Below are 17,927 nucleotides of genomic sequence, written 5' to 3'. Positions count from 1 at the left end.
TCTCAACTTTTTCTGTCTGACTTATTTCGCTTAACTTCCAATTTTTAGATTAAGGGAAATATCATGGATTAGTTCTTCGTATCCATTTCAATACTTTCTAACATGCTGAGGCTGGAAAGCTTAACATTATAATTCTCAGGCTTCATTTATGTTTAGGCTCCTGTCTGATGCACATATGTGAGACATTGATTGACACATAAGTCATATGCAGAGGGAGGCAGAGGGTGGGGCATTCAGGTAGCTGATGTGGATTATGTCCAGCAGATTCTGGTTCATTGGCCCTGGAGAGGAAGCAGCAACCACAGCAACAACTTTCTCTATTGTGGTCAAGACAAGGAGGTTTGGGGGAGCTGAAAATTTTTCCTGGGTTTCAGCCTAAATAAAGCCCCCTACTCAAGCCCTCTCCATGATTTTACAAGAACCAAATTCTCTTTTTGCTTAAACTAAGGTGAATTCCATTATCTATAACAGAACACTAACTAATACAATCTCTCTGGGAAAATTATTATTTATTTTTAGCCTTGATTTTCTTGTTTGAAAAATGGAAATATTAATAACATTTTATAAGATGGCGGATTAGGTAAATGCTATGTCTATTGCATCCCAGGATCATACCAAAATTACAAATAAGTTATAGAACAATCAACCTCAAGAATCATTTAAAGATTAGCTGAACAAAACCTCTGTAACTAAGGATATAAAGAAGAGGCTATATCGAGAATGGTAGGGAGGGTGGAGACATGAAACAGGCTGACCCCAAACCCATAGATAGTGGTTCAACACTGGGAGGGACACCTCAGTGGTGGAGGTCCCGCCAAAAGAGGAAGGAGTCCCAGCCCCCTACTGGGCTCCTCAGCCCAAAGGTCCTGTGTGGGGACGAGGAGTTTCCACAATATTAGGCTATGAAAATCAGTGTGTAATTTGTTCATCCCAGTGAGACGGAAGGTGGCTGGAAAGCCACACACTTTCTTAAAAGGCCCACACAGGCTTACTTGCTTGCAAATACTCACTTAGTCTCCAGTGGAAGGGCGGCAAATTGAGAGGTGCCGGAGACATACAGGGAAAGACTGAGTTGTGTGGCTTTGAGAGAGGGTTGGAGGGACAACAGCCATTTCTCTGTGTGGAGCCTGCCTTATGTGTGACCTGCAGGAGGGCCCCATCTTTTCTATGTTGAACCTTCCCCCAAAGGGCCAACTCTGAGACCATATTGGTCTGGAAAATTCATGTTAGTGCACCACTTTGGTACCCACCACACACAGCTAGTATTGCTTAACCCAAAGCATTCCCAGTGTTGGCCCTACCTCAAAAGCTTCAGAAGACTTTTACAACAGTGGCTGGCCCATGGCTGCCTACAAAACGTTTGGTGGTGGGGAATGAGCCACAACCTGTTCTGTAGCCTCTCTTGGGAGGCTTTCAGGGACCTGTGGGCCTAAGGAGAATGGTGTATAGCTGTGGTGTTCTCAGCGCATTTTTGTGAAGTGGTCACAGGCCCAACGATGGTACAAGAACTGAAACTTTGTTAACTTTTTATAAACAATCGTCCACACTCCATAGCTCCCTGGAACCCTGCCCCCCCACACCTGTATTGCCAGGGGACACTCTTGGCACCTGGGTGGCCAGCGCTGCCCCACAAACTGTGGGATCCTTTTGCAGCAGGGGACAACCCACAGCTGCCTGAGGAAATTTTGGTGGTGGGCAATGAGTCATAACTTGTGCCATAGCCTCTCTTGGGCAGTTTTCAGAGATCTGCAAGCCTGCGGTGAGTGGAGGCTGGCTGTGGTGTTCTTAGAACATTTCACAAAGTGGTCACAGGCCAGGCACTGGTACAAGAACTGAATCTGCATTAACCTTGTGAAAACCACCAGCAAAACCTTGTGATTCCTTAGGACCTCACTCTCCCAGCTAGTGCTGCATCACTGGAGGCACTCTCAACACTGGGTGAACAAGCCCAGCCCACACACCTAAGGAAGTGCCAAAAGCAACCAAGGCTCAACTACAATAGGAGAACACATATAATATACTCAAGGGACACTCCTGGAACACACACAAAGGAGATCAGGGAGACTGCATCATTGGACCACACAAGACACAAAATACATAAGACCACCCAGCAAAGACTGAAAGACATAGGAAATCTACCTAATACATAGAAGCAAACACAGAGGGCAACCAGAATGAGGAAACAAAGAAACATGTCCAAAATAAAAGAACAGGAGAAACCTCCAGAAATAGAACTAAATGAAATGGAGGCTACCAACCTACCAGAGACAGAGTTTAAAACAATGGTTATAAGTATGTTTAAGGAACTTAGTGAGAATTTCAACAAAGAGATAGTAAGCATAAAGAAGGACATAGAAACCACAAAAAAGAATCAGTCAGAAATAAAGAATACAATAACTGAAATGAAGAATACACTAGAAGGAATCAACAGCAGATTAGATGAAATAGAGGATCAAATCAGTGATTTAGAAGACAAGATAGAGGAAAACATCCAATCAGAACAGCAAAAAGAAAAAAGAATAAAAAACAATGGAGATAGTTTAAAGGACCTGTGGAACAACATCAAGCATAACAACATTCGCATCATAGGGGTACCAGGAGGAGAAAAGAGGTAGCAGGGGATCGAGAACCTATGTGAAGAAATAATGACTGAAAGTTTTCACCCTAACCTGGTGAAGAAAATAGACATACAAGACCAGAACGTGCAGAGAGTCCCAAACAAGATGAATCCTAACAGGCTCACATCAAGACACATCATAATTACAATGGCAAAGTTTAAAGACAAAAAGAGAATCCTAAAAGCAGAAAAAGAAAGACAACTAGTTACTCACAAGGTAGCTCCCAGAAGACTATCAGCTAATTTCTCAACAGAAACTTTGCAGTCCAGAAGAGAGTGGCAGGAAATATTCAAAGTGATGAAAAGTAAATACCTACAACCAAGACTACTCTACTCAGCATAGCTATCATTTAGAGTCAAAAGACAGATAAAGAGCTTCCCAGACAAAAAAAAGTGAAAGGAATTCATTACCATCGTGTCAGTATTATAAAAATTGTTGAAAGTACTTCTTTAAGCACAAGAGAGGAGAAAACAAAGATAAAAAATATGAATAATAAAATGGCAATTATGTACCTATCAATAACTACATTAAATGTGAATGGATTAAATGCTCCAATCAAAAGACATACGGTAGCTGAATGGATAAGAAAACAAGACCCATGGATATTCTGTCTACAAGAGACCCACCTCATATCAAAAGACAAATATAGATTGGAAGTAAATTGATGGAAAAATATATTTTATGCAAATGGAAACCAGAAAAAAGCTGGGGTAGCAATAGTTGTATTGGACAAAATAGACTTTAAAACAAATACTATGATAAGAGACAAAGAAGGACATTACAGAATAGTAAAGGGATCAATCCAACAAGAGGACATCACCCTAGTAAACATTTATGCATCCAACATAGGTGCACCTAAATATATAAAGCAAATATTGACTTACAAAAACACAGAAACCAACAGTAACACAATCATAGTAGGGGACTGTAACACCCCACTGACATCAATGGACAGATTCTCCAGAAAGAAAATCAACACGGAAACAGTGGTCTTAAATGATACACTAGACCATATGGAATTGATATTTTTAGAGCATTTCATCCCAAAGCAGAAGACTATACATTCTTTTCAAGTGTACATGGAACATTTTCCAAAATAGACCAAATGTTAAACCACAGAACAAATCTCAATAAATTTAAGAAGACTGAAATCATATCAAGCATGTTCTGACCACAATTGTATAAAACTAGAAAACAATTACAAGAAAAAAACAACTGAAAAGCACACTAATACATAGAAGTTAAATAACATGCTACTAAATAATGAGTGGCTCAACAATGACATCAAGGAATAAATACAAAGACACCTGAGATGAATGAAAATGAAAACACATGACCCAAAATCTATGGGACACAGGGAAAGTAGTCCTAAGTGAGAAATTCATAGCAATACATGCCCTCCTCAAGAAACAAGAAAAATCTCAAGTAAACGATCTAACTTTGCACTTAAAGGAACTAGAAAAAGAACAGCAAACAAAGCCCGAAGTGAGTACAAGAAAGGAAATAATAAAGATCAGAGCAGAAATAAATGAAATAGAGACTAAAAATATAATACAAAAGATCAACAAAATGAAGAGCTTGTTTTTTTAAAAGATAAACAAAATTGACCTTTAACCAGACTCATCAAGAAAAAAAGAGAGAGGACCCAAATAAATAAAATCAGAAATGAATGAGGAAAAGTGACAACGGACACCACAGAAATACAAAATGGTTCAAAAAAATACTATGAGCAACTACTCGTATATGCCAACAAATTGGACAGTCTGAAAGAAATGGATAAATTCCTAGAAGCATGCAATCTTCCAAGGCTGAATCAAGAAGAAACAGAAAATCTGAACAGACTGATTACTACTAATGAAATTTAAAAATTAATCAACAAGCTCCAAACATACAAAAGTCCTGGACCACATGGCTTCACAGGTGAATTTTACCAAACATTCAAAAAGAATTGACACCCATTCTCCTCAAACTATGTCAAAAAAATCCAAGACATTTCAATTTTATTTAGGTAGTAGACCACCTTTGGGTCCATGTTTCAGCCAACCAACTAAACTACCTTTAGAGCCTGTTCTAACCTCTGAATCCAGGATCTCTGTAAATTCTCATATCAATAAATTCAGCCTGATACAACATTTTTTTCCTTCCACCATGATTCCACACCTATAAGAATTATTCCCACACATTTTCCAAATTTCTGTTTGTATACATTGGAAAAAATCAGGTTGTTGTTTGAATGATACGTAACACATCTCAGGGGTCACACTTTGTACCCCACCTTTTGGAGTCTGCTGGGACATGGGCCTACTTACAGGTTTAGAAGGCAAGAGAGATGGTGATGGTAGCCTCTAAGGATTATCAGCAGTACTTTGAAAGGCAATGACCTCAGGGGAGGCCATTACAGGTTCTTCTGGCAAAGGAGGGCTAACCTCTCAGGCAGAGGTAAAAGAGCTATTGGTAATGTTTCTATTGGTAAAGAAACTTATCAGTACTTAAGGTTCCATGACCCCAGAGTCATTGGGATCTATCTGTATGTCCCCAATATAATTTTCAGGATCCTATTCTTTCCCAATTAATGCCTTCACTTTAAGAAAAGACACCTTGGGAACTTTGGAATTTAATTTGAAGTATAATTCAGCCAATTGCAGAGTGATATTCTGGGTTTGGTTTTCAGAAATCTTAGCCACAAGTTATAGAAGATAGGGATTTCTTTAGGGCCATCTAGGGAGGGTAACAATTATCTTCTTCCTGAGTTCCTTTCCTCACACTTGAAGTGCATTGGCACCCTCTGTATCTAGTGGGGTGCCATTGTGAAGTCTTCAGAAATCCACCTCCTTAGCAAACTCTGGATTGTCTAAGACCTTCTGAATTCAGATACTCATATAAGCTATCTGTACGGTTCTCAATATCTTACTCATTACAATATAGAGTAAAGAAACTATGTATTTTCTACCATTGGGTCCACTATGCCTAGTACAGTACCTGGCACATAGTAGGAAGTAATTATTTGTTGAATTCATAAAAGAATCTCAGTATCAGAGGAAAATTTTAATTGACTGAAATCAGTATAGAGTTCTAATTACCTGGCTTAACTGAAGAGAACCAACATGACAATACTAACATTTATATACTAACGTTTATAAACACACACATCCTTTTTCAAAATATGTCCAGGATCATATCACTTAACAGTTCTTCCACTGCCACCCCTCTGATCCAAGCCATTGGTTCCCTCTTGGATCATTGCAATATAATCTGGTCTCTTTGCTTCTTTTCTTGTCCCTCTTAAGTCTTTAACAGAGTAACCAGAGGAATCCCCTTAAATGAAAAACCATTATTTTGATTCTCCACTTAATGCCCTCTTATAGCTCCCTCTTTTACTCACTTAGAGTAATAGCTAAAATCTTTACAATGGGTCAATATGTTTACTCCACTTACTTCTCTGACCTCATCTCCTAACACATCCCAGTTCACCCACTCTGTTCCCAGCTCCATTGGTCTCCTTGCTGCTCTCCTCGGTACCACCACAGAACCTTTAAGTGGTTATTTTTTCTCTATAGAATGTTCTTCAAGTTTTGCTCATTGTCACCTTCTCATTAAGGTCTGATCTAACCACCCTATTTAAATTTACAACTCCTTCCCATATTCTCTATTCCCCTTCCCTTGCTTTTTATTTTTTTTATTTTTTTGGCTGCAAACCACTTTAAACCACGTAATATATAACAAGTTTTAATATTTTATTTCTTGTTTTCTCTCTCCCCACTCACCAAAATGTAAGATCCATGTTATAAGAGATAGTTGTCTATTTTTTCACTGCTGTGTAATTTAGCATTTGAAATCTAGCACATAGTAGTTCAACAAATATTGAATGAGAAAATTATTTAAAAAATTATTTAAAAAATTAAAACTGGAACAAAGGAGGAAAAACAAAGCGTTTACCAGAGGGTAAGAGGGGAGGGAGGTAGTAGAAGAGGGTAAAGGGGGTCAAATATATGGTGATGGAAGGAGAATTGACTCTGGATGGTGAACACACAATGTGATATACAGAAATTTAAAAAAGAAAAAAAAGAAAAGAAACAAGGGCGGAAAGGTCAGCCTGGCCAGATCGTAATCTATGTTGTACAGTATGACAAGAAGATTGGAGCTGGTCTTGAGGGTAGTTTAAACTATGTTAAAGAAGAATGGCATAAGAGTTGTAATATTAATATTTTTATGTCTGTTCTTAAAATTTTTTTCCATAACACCACAGTGTGGAAAATGGATTACAGGAAATAAGACTGAATCCAGAGGGATCAATTAGGAGGACACTGTAGTAATCCAGGTGTGGGTAATATCCAAGGAAATTGACAGGATCATGGAAGAGATAAGACATAATTTGGGAGCTCAAATTAATAGAAACTCATGAACTCAATGTCACCTAACTCACCAGGCTTCACACTCCTAATCCTTGGTCACCCTTTTGATTGTAAATGGCTATCGTTTCAGCTACTCTTCTTTTCACATCTCTCTGTTTCCTCTCTTATGACCCAACTTCCCACTGTGCACCCGCCCTCACTCTCTTACCCTTACTTTATGTTCTCTGAAATCCTTGGTCCTTCTTACACAAACATTCCTATATCCTTAATCTACAATATAGTCCTTCCACTTCCTTAACTAAACAAAATCTTGACTATTCCCTAAGAAACCTGTCCTTCTATTGCCCTCTTTGGTGAGTTCTGACCACTCTTCAACACCTACTTACAGTATTTCCTCAAAAATCAGACCTAACTGGAAAATAAGACCTAGCATGATTTTTTCAGGATGCTCGTAATATAAGCCCTACCCCAAAAATAAGCCCCAGTTGAGACTGTCAGTCAGATGGACGCATTTAGCACGTCCGTTGCAACACACAACGGACGTATTGAATTCTAAAATAATATATAAATACAAATAAAGATTATTGACGTTAATACTTAAAGTAAATGATAATATAAATTATAAGTATTTATAAATACCCAAGTGGGCATCTTGGAATGAGAGGTAAACGCCTATGAAAACAGATGAACTCGAGACTTGTTGCTGAATGACCAATCAGAGTATAGACACAACGCATGAATACCGTGCTCACTTGATAACGAATGGAGGTGGTTGTGTCTAATATGAATATTCATAATTCAATATGTCATGTGTTGTAACAGATGTACTTAATGCACTCCTGTGAAGTAAAGAAACGTTTTCTGAATTTTGATGCCTGCAATTTTTCATCGTTTTTGTGTGGACCATCATTCTTAACTGTCATCATTTTTGTTGCCACTCCTGTCTTGTAAGTCTTCAATTAACACTTGATTTAATGGTAGATTTAAAGGGAATAATATTTTGACCCCAGACAAGATGAGTGCAAAAGAAAGAGGTATTCCGTCGAATACAAGAATCGTGGGGACTCTCAGGGCAAGAATCTTACAGTTTCCTGCACAGAAAAAGAAGTGGGATCTCCAAATGGTCCAAAAATGGCAAGCAGAGTACAATAACCTCAGTCAACAGGTGGATGAGGGAAATGCTAAGAAGCGCAAGTGTGGATCAGGTCAGCAACCATTATTTCCTGAGCTGGAAGACATCATCTGTGAATGGATTGCTGACAGGAGAGCAAAGGCTTTGGTTGTGTACAGAGCTGATAGTCAAGCATTTGCCCTTGCAATGGCACCAGTTAGAAATACCCCCAGAAGAATTCAAAGCATCACAACGCTGGCTGGATGGCTTCCTTCAGCGATATGAACTGTCTCTAAGATCGACAACACTGTTCAAGCTGGAAGATACTGAAGTTATTAAACGTGCACTTGCATTCAAGTCCTTTGTTGATGGCAACTTTTCTGAATACCAACTCTCCAACATGATTGCTATGGATGAAACTGCAGTGTTTATGGACCAAGGATCTCAAACGACAATTGATCAAAGGGGTGCCTTGTCAATCTACATTCCCTCCACTGGATATGAAAGTGCACGTGTTACCTGTATTTTGACAAATCATCTGGATGGAAAGAAAGCCCCACCTCTAATCATCACTAAGGGCAAGAAAGATAAGGTTGAACATGTTTCAGGCATTTATGTTCTTGAAACCGAAAAAGCCTGGGGCATACAAGCAGTTATAAGAAAGTGGGTCGATTTAATGCTGGCATTTGTTTTGCATAGTGGCCAAAGAGGTCTGCTAGTCTGGGATTCAGCCAGCACTCACCTAAAGACATGAAGAACTTCCTTGCAGAGAGAAGAATAGATCAAATAATGATTCCGCAGGAATGACTGCCTATCTCCAGACTCTTGATATTGCAATAAACAAGCCATTCAAGGACCATTTGCACATGGAAATCAATGACTACATTGAAAATAGAATGGAGAGAAATCAGCGTGGAAATTTTGTGAAGCGTAGCCTGCAAGAGGTCGTGACTTGGGTGAAGGATTCATGGGATAAAATCACTGACAGCTGTGTTGCCAATGCACTACGAGCAGGCTACATGGACAAGAAGTGCTCATTTAAGGAGAGTTCTGTTGCTGGACATGAGAGATTGGAGCCAATGGTTCTACAGGAAATGGAGTCGCAAGAAATTCAAGCCGGAATTTGGGGTTTGGAGAGTTATGATGATGTTCCAGAAGACAACATGATTGTATTTGAATAAATGTAGATTTTGTACATGAATAAATGAATAAATGTAGATTGTTGTATATGAAAAATAAGACATCCCCTGAAAATAAGCCCTAATGCATCTTTTGGAACAAAAATTAACATAAGACCCAGTCTTATTTTGGGGGAAATACGGTACCTGTGGGTTGAGAGGTGGGCTTGGCATTCTCCTTGTCCCCCAGGAACACTTTCTAAACCACCACATCTCTATTCTCATATAACATTTTCTACTCCTTGAGGATATTTCATTCCTTGTCATTTTTATCTCCCACCACCCTGGTCATTCCTTCACACCCTTTCAAGGCTTTGGCATTTAGATCATAGTCTTTTAACTGCCTTGTTCTGTCATTGTCTTAGATGATTTCAGTATCCATGGAAATGACCCATCTTAGTTCCATATTTTTTAAGCTCAAATAACATATGTATACAATGTAAGCCACCCATTCCAGTGGATTCACTATTCATTTTGTCCCCATTACTGTTCCACCTCTGAATTTGAAGCACATGTTTAACTCTTTAATTATAATCTACTGCTCTTCCAATTCTCACATACATTAGCTCTCACATACAATTTTTCAACCTCAAAAAATAAAAACTAAAAACAACACTATATGTTCCTTGATCCTTCTATTATTTCCTTTTACTCAGTCCTCTCTAGACCATTCTTTATCCTTACCCAGCCTGAACTCCGTGGTTGGGTTTTGAATGTTCTCTCACTAATTCTCTGTTGCCTTGCACCCCAATCTCTCACACCATCTCTTTTACAAATCTCCAATTCAAATCAGTAACCCATCTTTTCTGATTCTATACCTGATGAAAGAGAGGATATCTGGACATAACTCCCTCCCCCAACCCGAAAAAACAGATTTCCTGCCCTTCAACCACAGCAAATCCCTCAATTCCATCAAGAAATCCTTTTATTTTTACTTAGTTAGCAATATCACCTATTCTCCCCACCAAGCATCAAAACTTCTCTCTCTTCTCAAGCCTAGCTTCCACACCCTTAGCAGATAATCATGTTTCTTTCTTACCTGAGAATATTGAGGTCAGATGTAATCACTTGAACATCCACCAGGTCTGGCTTACTGTAATAGCTTCCCCTGATCTTCTTCCTCCTTATTTTAATTAATAAATGTTCATATCCTTCCTTATCTCCTTGCTTCCAGTCTAAGAAGATAAAGTTCCCATAACTCTCGCCAAGGAAAACTTCTCAATTACTCTTCTTGAACACATTTGTCCTGACTTCTCCTGGAACTTGTTCAATCTTTATCTCCTTTAACTTCAACCTCTCTCTACTGGATCCTTCTTCTCATTTTATAAATGTGCTAAACTCACCTCCTATCCTGAAAATAATAAAAACATAAAAGGCTACCTTGCTTTCCTCCTCCCCTCTTGCTAATTACCAATCTTTCTACCTTTTTATTTAAAACTATAAAAGTGTAATTTATACCCACTATCTCAGCTTCTCCACCTCCTCTTTTCAAATCACAGCAGTCTGGCCTCTTCTCTCAGCATCTACTGAAACCTCTGTACCCAGACTTGCCAATGATATCTTTACCTCTAAAATCCATGCACTTTTATTCTATTCATATTTTCTGAATCTCTGGGCTACATCTGACAGTGGATGTCTCTTTGAAACTTTCTCTTCCTTGGCTTCCACAAGACCACATTCTCCTGGTTCTACTGAAAAATGTATCTGTTCCTTTGTTCTTGCCCTTCCTTGCCTCACTCACTGGCAATTTTTCTTCTTAGACATTAATGTTTCTTAGGCTTCATCCTTGGCCCACCCATCGTATCAAAATTAATGGAAAACTGGGGCAGTGATTGATTATTCTATTTTTGTTCTTAAGTACTTTTAACTTATAACAGTATTCTTTATAAAGATTTGAAAATGACCATCTCTAAGGAATACAGTTTACAATGTAATACAGTTTACACTTATAATACACACAAACAAATAAAATGGAAATGAATGTTTTCCGAAAACTAAAATTATATGATTACAAGAGATGTTATTTTCTTTTCTATTTCAGTTTTAATAAATGCTGATGGCTACTCATTAAATATATTTATTATTCACTAATGTGTTATAAATCACAGTTTCAAAAGAACTGACTTAAGCAAGTGATTATTTGGCTATTGATGTTGCAGACTTTTTAAAATTGATCCTCTTGTGTATTCTCTACACTGTATCTAAAATAAAGCTATTTCTTATTTAATTTTGCCAGTTCTTCCTTGTGCCTCACAGCCCATGGATCTTCCTCTATGTTCAGGGTAAACCCAGTTTCATATCTAATCTGGGTGGAAATTCATGAATAGAAAATTTACTGTCACCCAGTGGTCTTGAAATCAAGTTACACTTGGCAGTTTATGAACCAGTGGTCCAGCCACAGCTGATCTGACCACATTTTCCTATACCACCAGCTAGATGTAGTGTCTTATGTGTGAAAACAAGCCATTATATGTTTTCAGTCTTTGACTTCCCCCTATGCAACGATGGCCCTCCCAGGTGGGCTGACTTTCTGTTTTGACATCTCTACTCCAAAGGGCAGTTCTAGGACTAGTACTTCAATCCTTCCCAGAGATATCAGACTCCAGCCCTAAGTCCCAGCCATTTGCCCATGACCCTCTTACCTTCCCTAACTCTCTCTAATCTCCTTCCCTATGAGCTCAGCTCCAGCCATGTTATTCCTTGCTTATTCTTGATGTACAGCAATGTAAAGACTTTGAATTAGTGTCTCCTGTCTGGCTTCAGAGCAATGGACCAAGGATTGATTTCCTGCTGATGCATCTATCCAACTGGATATTCTTATACAAATGGAAGCACAAATGAACTCGAACAATGTTATGCCAGATAAGACGTCGAACTATGCAGACAGCTATTGCAGCTGCATTCAGTCTCCCGACTTCCATAGTTCGTGGTGCTGCCTAAGTCTGGCCTCGTGTCAACTGTCTAGGCTCTGTGATGACGAGGTCTCATCATGCCTTACTTTTGCCATTGAGCCTTGATTCTCTGATCCAGTGAAGAATTTAGGAAAGGATGAGGAAGATAATCTCTTTAATATATCATCTATATGTTATAGAAATGTACACTTGAAACCTATATAATTTTACTAACCAATTCACCCCAATACATTTAATGGAGATAAAAATAAAACATAATCTAAAACAATAAAATAATCTCTTAAAATGTCCTTCCTACTTGGAAGAATGATAAAGGATCACTTGGAAATATAAAGGAAAAGTGGTTGCAGCTTGCTTGCCTCAAAACAGTTCTTTTGATATTGTATTATAAATTATATTTATATATTATATCAATATGTTAAAATATTGAACAGAACCCTCATTTACAATTGCATTATTAATTCACTAATCAATTATCAACAGAGATATTACCTTTCAGTTCTAAACTCTAAACTCCACCGCTGCTTGTCAGACTCATCCCATGCCAACATCATCTACAGCCATCCATAGATCTTGGACTTGTCAATATGCTAGACTTTACAGTTTCCTGTGAGAAAAAAAAAATCAATGACACCTTGAAGCTCTGGTGTGGAACCTTGTTTTCTGTAGAGTCCCAAAACACTGCTATAATCAATTTAATTGCACATGGGGGAGCTACTGGCATAAACAATAGTGTGTGCGATCCCATATTGCAGCAAACACCTTTCATACATCACACACTGTTACCCTCCAAAGACAATTGCTGGCTTGAGGGAACTAGGATTGAGAAGCAACCTGCCTACATCAGAACTGTCAGGTCAGACACCCCAGTGACACTAATATACCACAGGTGTTCCCCCCTCAGACATGCTCTCCCCTCTTCTTCAGGTTTGATTTTGCCAGTACCCATTAAGTTCTTTTTGGGGAAAGTGAAAGAGAATGCTGATATAATAAGCAATCCCAGAAAATGGAGCTTGTTCTGTAAGATGAAATTGCCCCTTTAGATTTTTCTAACTACTACTAGAACCCTGTTACGGCAGAAGCAGCACTGGAAACCTAACTAGCTTTTCACCAATATTCAGTATGTGTACTTCCCCTCCCTTGGAAGGAAATCCACTGCTGTCTTCTCCCTTATCTTCAACTAAAGGTCTAACTCCAGGTATGAAGTGAACTGAGCCAACACTCTATTGTTATGTAGAAACATTACCAATTCTCATCCCTGGCTTCAGGGCCTGTGAGCCACGAAGCAGCTGGGGACCATCATTATCCTTCCCATTTCCCCCAGTGGATCTCCACATCTCCTGGCAGAAGTCCCATGACACACACATATTCTATTACTTTGTGCTTCATTTGCCAGACTTACATATATCCCCTGACTCATCACACACACCTGCCATTGAGCCATTTGTAGGGATTTTGTCATATTAAGATAATGCTGCTAGCCATATCTAAACCTTTTTTTTTCACAAAATGAGAAGATTATGGGAGCACTTTATCTTTAACTGGGAGTAATTTCAACTTGGAATTCAACTCTCACTTCATGATCTTTTCTTAAGGCATCTACAAAGTGATTATGGGTGAAGGATGGCATGAGCCAGAGAAAATGAGAAGGCCCTGATGAAAGTCAAGCTGACTTCTGGCTGCTCCAGCTTCAGTGTCCATGGCCTGTTCTGGGTATCCAATGCTTCATTCCATGTGATGATGTCATTGCTGAATTGAATGTATTATGTACAGAATGATTCTTCATGGCAGAAAAAAATGTGTGTAATACTAGATTCACTATGTGTATTGTCTTCAAACTATGTGGGTTAGCATGAATCTATACGAGGGAAAAAAACTGGCCCTGCACTGAGAAGCTATGTTTAAATAAATAGCTGCTACTTTCAGACATGCTGCTGCCTTATGACCATTCAAAAGTTCACCTTACCACTTCCTCTTTGCTTGCCATTAAGTAAAAGGGAAGTCATATCACATAATTGGAATGATCTTTGATTTATATAAAAACATTATAACTGACCTCAGTAGGAAAATGGTAGAGTCAACAGGGTAAGAAAGCACAGATACTGACATATATTTCTAAATGAAAACACCAGCCTCAGGCTAGATACCAGGCAATTAATGACTGTGCAGCAGATGCTAGATGAATAATAGTAAGTGAGAAGCTTACAAGCTACTGAAGTCACCACATTCTGGGAACTACCCGTGTTTTGTGAAGGAAACAGTTTTTCAGTTTTTAAAGGAAATAAGTTTTCTTTCATTTATGTCACAGGTTGTATGACTGTTACTATGCATTAGTCAACCCAAATGACATTGATTTCAAAAGCACAGTTTAAGTTCATTTATTCAATGAATATCTAATTCATTTATTAACTAAATATTTAAGAACTCTTCTAGGTGCTGAATATATAGCAATGAATGAAGTTCAAAATTCCTGTCCCCATTTTAACAGGTGTGAGGTGACATCTCATTGTGGTTTTAATTTGCATTTCCCTAATAGCTACTGAAGTTGAGCATTTTTTCCATATAGCTGTTGGCCATTTGTATGTATTCTTGGGCGAATTGTCTGTTCAGGTCTTCTGCCCGTTTTTTAATTGGATTGTTTGTTTTGTTGTTGTTGAATTGTGCAAGTTATTTATACATTTTGGACATTATCCCCTATCAGAGGCATTGTTTGCAAATATCTTCTCCCATTCGGTTGGTTGCCTCTTTGTTTCCTTGATGGTTTCATTTGCTGTGCAGAATCTTTTTAGTTTGATATAGTCCCATTCATTTATTTTAGTTTTTACTTCCCTTGCCTTTGAGGACAAATTCATAAAATCCCCTTTGAACCCAATGTTCATAAGTTTAGTACCTGTGTTTTCTTCTTTGCAGTTTATTGTGTCAGGTCTTACGAGGTTGGACAGTTAAGTTCACGAACTTGTTGTCAAGATGTTGCCAACCTTTTTTAATATCAGAGGGATTATTCACTATGAACTTGAACCAACTGGACAAACAGTTAACCAAGTTTACTATTTGGAAGTGCTGAAAGGGCTGCATGAAAAAGTTAGATGAAAATGACCTGAACTTTTCGCCAACACTTCATGGCTCTTGTATCATGACAATGCAGCAGCTCACACGACACTGTCTGTGAGGGTGTTTTTAGCCAGTAAACAAATAACTGTATTGGAACAGTGATCCACTCACCTGATCTGGCACCCAATAACTTCTTTCTTTACCCTAAGATAAAGGAAATATTGAAAGGTAAACATTTTGATGATAGTCAGAACATCAAGAGTAATATGACGACAGCTCTAATGGCCATTTCAGAAAGAGTTCCAAAATTGCTTTGAAGGGTGGACTAGGCAATAACATTGGTGCATAGCTTCCCAAGGGGAGTACTTTGAAGGTGATCATAGTGATATTTAGCAATGAGATATGTAGCACTTTTTCTTGGATGACTTCGTGAACCCTATTGTCTGACCTCATATGCTTAGGTCTTTGATCCATTTTGAATTAATTTTGGTATACAGTGACAGATAGCAGTATGGCTTCATTCTTTTGCACGTGGCTTTCCAATTTGCCCAGCACCATTTATTGAAGAGATTTTTTTTTCTCCATTGTATGTTTTTGGCTCCTTTGTCGAAAATTATCTGCCCATATTTATATATGTTTATTTCTGGGTTTTCAATGGCTATCATCAACAAGACAAATAACAAGTGTTGGAGAGGCTGTAGAGAAAAAGGAACCCTCATACCCTGTTGGTGGGAACGTAAGTTGGTACAGCCGTTATGGAAAACATTATGGAGGCTCCTCAAAAAATTAAGAAGAGAAATACCATATGACCCAGTTGTCCCTTTCCTGGGTATCTAGTCAAAAAATCTGAAGACATTTATCTGTAATGATATATGTTCATTGCAGCATTATTTATAGTGGCCAAGACATGGAAACAACCAAAGTGTCCTTCGAGAGATGACTGGGTAAAGAAGATGTGGCCTATATACACAATGGAATACTACTTGACCATAAGAAAAGATGAAATAGTGCCATCTGCAACAACGTGAATGGATCTTGAGATTATTATGCTAACCGAAATAAGTCAGACAGAAAAAGTCAAGAACCATATGGCTTCACTCATATATGGGGTATGAAACTGAATATAACAAAGGAACAAGACAAACAAACAAAGAAACAAAAACTCATAGACACACACAACAGTGGTTACCAGAGGGTAAGCGGGGAGGACAGATGGTAAAAGAGGGTAAAGGGAATTAAATATATGGTGGTGGAAGGACTGACTCTAGGTGGTAAGCACACAATTTGATATATAGATAACATATTATAGAATTGTACACTTGAAACTTATGTAATTTTACTAACTATTGTCACCCCAATAAATTTAATTTAAAACTAAATATTAAAAAAGTTTTATATCCCCATAGAACTTACATTTTAGAAGAGGGTGATAAAAATAAATACACAAATAAGTAAAACACAGACTATGTCTGATGGTAATAAGTGCTATGAGAAAATAAAAACAAGGAAGAGTGGGTTGCACTTTTGAGAAGGTGGCATTTCAGTTAAAAGACATCTTACATCTTAGAGAAATTAATATTTGTGCCGTGACCAGAAGATTAAGAATAGAGAATCAGATAAGCAGAGATTTGAGGAAAGAGGTTTCAGGCAGAGAGAATAGAGCCTAAATGGCTTGGATGCGAATGAGGTTTTTGAGACCAGGACAGAGAAAGGTCAGTGATTGGGGGCTGATGAGTGACAGGGAAAGTGGCAATGAATGAGCTCATAGAAACAGGCAGAAGCCAGATTGGTAGGACCTCTGCATTATTTTCCTAAGGCTGTCATAACAAATCATCACAAACCTTGTGGCTCAAAACAACAGAAATTCACATTTCCGGAGGCCAAAAGTCTGAAATCAAGGTATCTGCAGACTATGCTCTCTCAGAAGGCTCTGGGAGAGGAGCCTTCCTTACATATTCCAGCTTTTGTGTTCTGGGTGTTCCTTGGCTTGTGGCAGCATAACTCCAATTTCTGCCTCTTTCTTCACAGTGCCTTCTTTCCTCTGTCTCTGTGCCTTCCCCTTTTCTTAAAAGGACATCTGTCATTGGGTTTAGAGTCCACCTTCATCCAGGATGATCGCATCTTGAGACTTCCCTTAATTACATTTTGATATATAGATATACAAATAAGGTGACACTCTGAGGTTTCAAGTAGACATATGTTTTTGGATGACACAATTCAACGCATTACAGCCTTGGAAGTCCTGAAAAGGTGACTATTTTATTTTACGTTCAATAAAAAACCATCTTGATGTTATACTTTTAAAAGGTCACTTTGAGTGTTGTATAGAGAATGAATGGTAGATGCACCAGTGTGGAAGCAAGAAAAACAATCAGTAAGGTTGAGCTCTGTTGCAGTAGCCCAGGGGAGAGATAACGGCCTCAACTAGGGTTTTAGCAGTGGAAAAGCAGAAGAGATGGTAAGATAGGATGTACAAGATGAAAAATGTCATGGCATCTTTAACTGCATCATGTACCTCTTGTTTTGTTTGTTTTTCCCCATTAGCAATGAAAGCATTTTGAGTACAACTACAGACAAGTGTTCTGAAATCCCCTGGCAGTTCTTAGTTTGGGGGCTATCATCCAGACAATGCAGAGTATACTGATGTCAGCTGCCTCTGTGTTGCCATCATCCTTCAAAAAATGTGATTTAAAAAATTCAGACAG

General features: G+C 38.4%; 1 protein-coding gene across 2 annotated transcripts in view; it reads right to left on the bottom strand.

Annotated features, from left to right (window-relative positions):
* The window catches only part of ZNF215 (zinc finger protein 215), a 105,017-nt gene extending 92,239 nt beyond the window's left edge, over positions 1-12,778 (bottom strand). The window contains exon 1 of one of the 2 annotated variants that reach the window (XM_074335924.1): positions 12,664-12,778. The gene's annotated coding sequence lies outside the window, so the exon portion shown is untranslated. The remainder of the gene's footprint in view (positions 1-12,663) is intronic. The other variant, XM_019728013.2, reaches the window with a different exon arrangement.
* Between the last annotated feature and the right edge of the window lie 5,149 nt (positions 12,779-17,927).

Source organism: Rhinolophus sinicus, linkage group LG06 (genome assembly GCF_036562045.2).
Source record: "Rhinolophus sinicus isolate RSC01 linkage group LG06, ASM3656204v1, whole genome shotgun sequence".
Taxonomy (NCBI): domain Eukaryota; kingdom Metazoa; phylum Chordata; class Mammalia; order Chiroptera; family Rhinolophidae; genus Rhinolophus; species Rhinolophus sinicus.
Note: the sequence above shows the minus strand (reverse complement) of the source record. Positions and strands in the feature narration are given on the sequence as shown.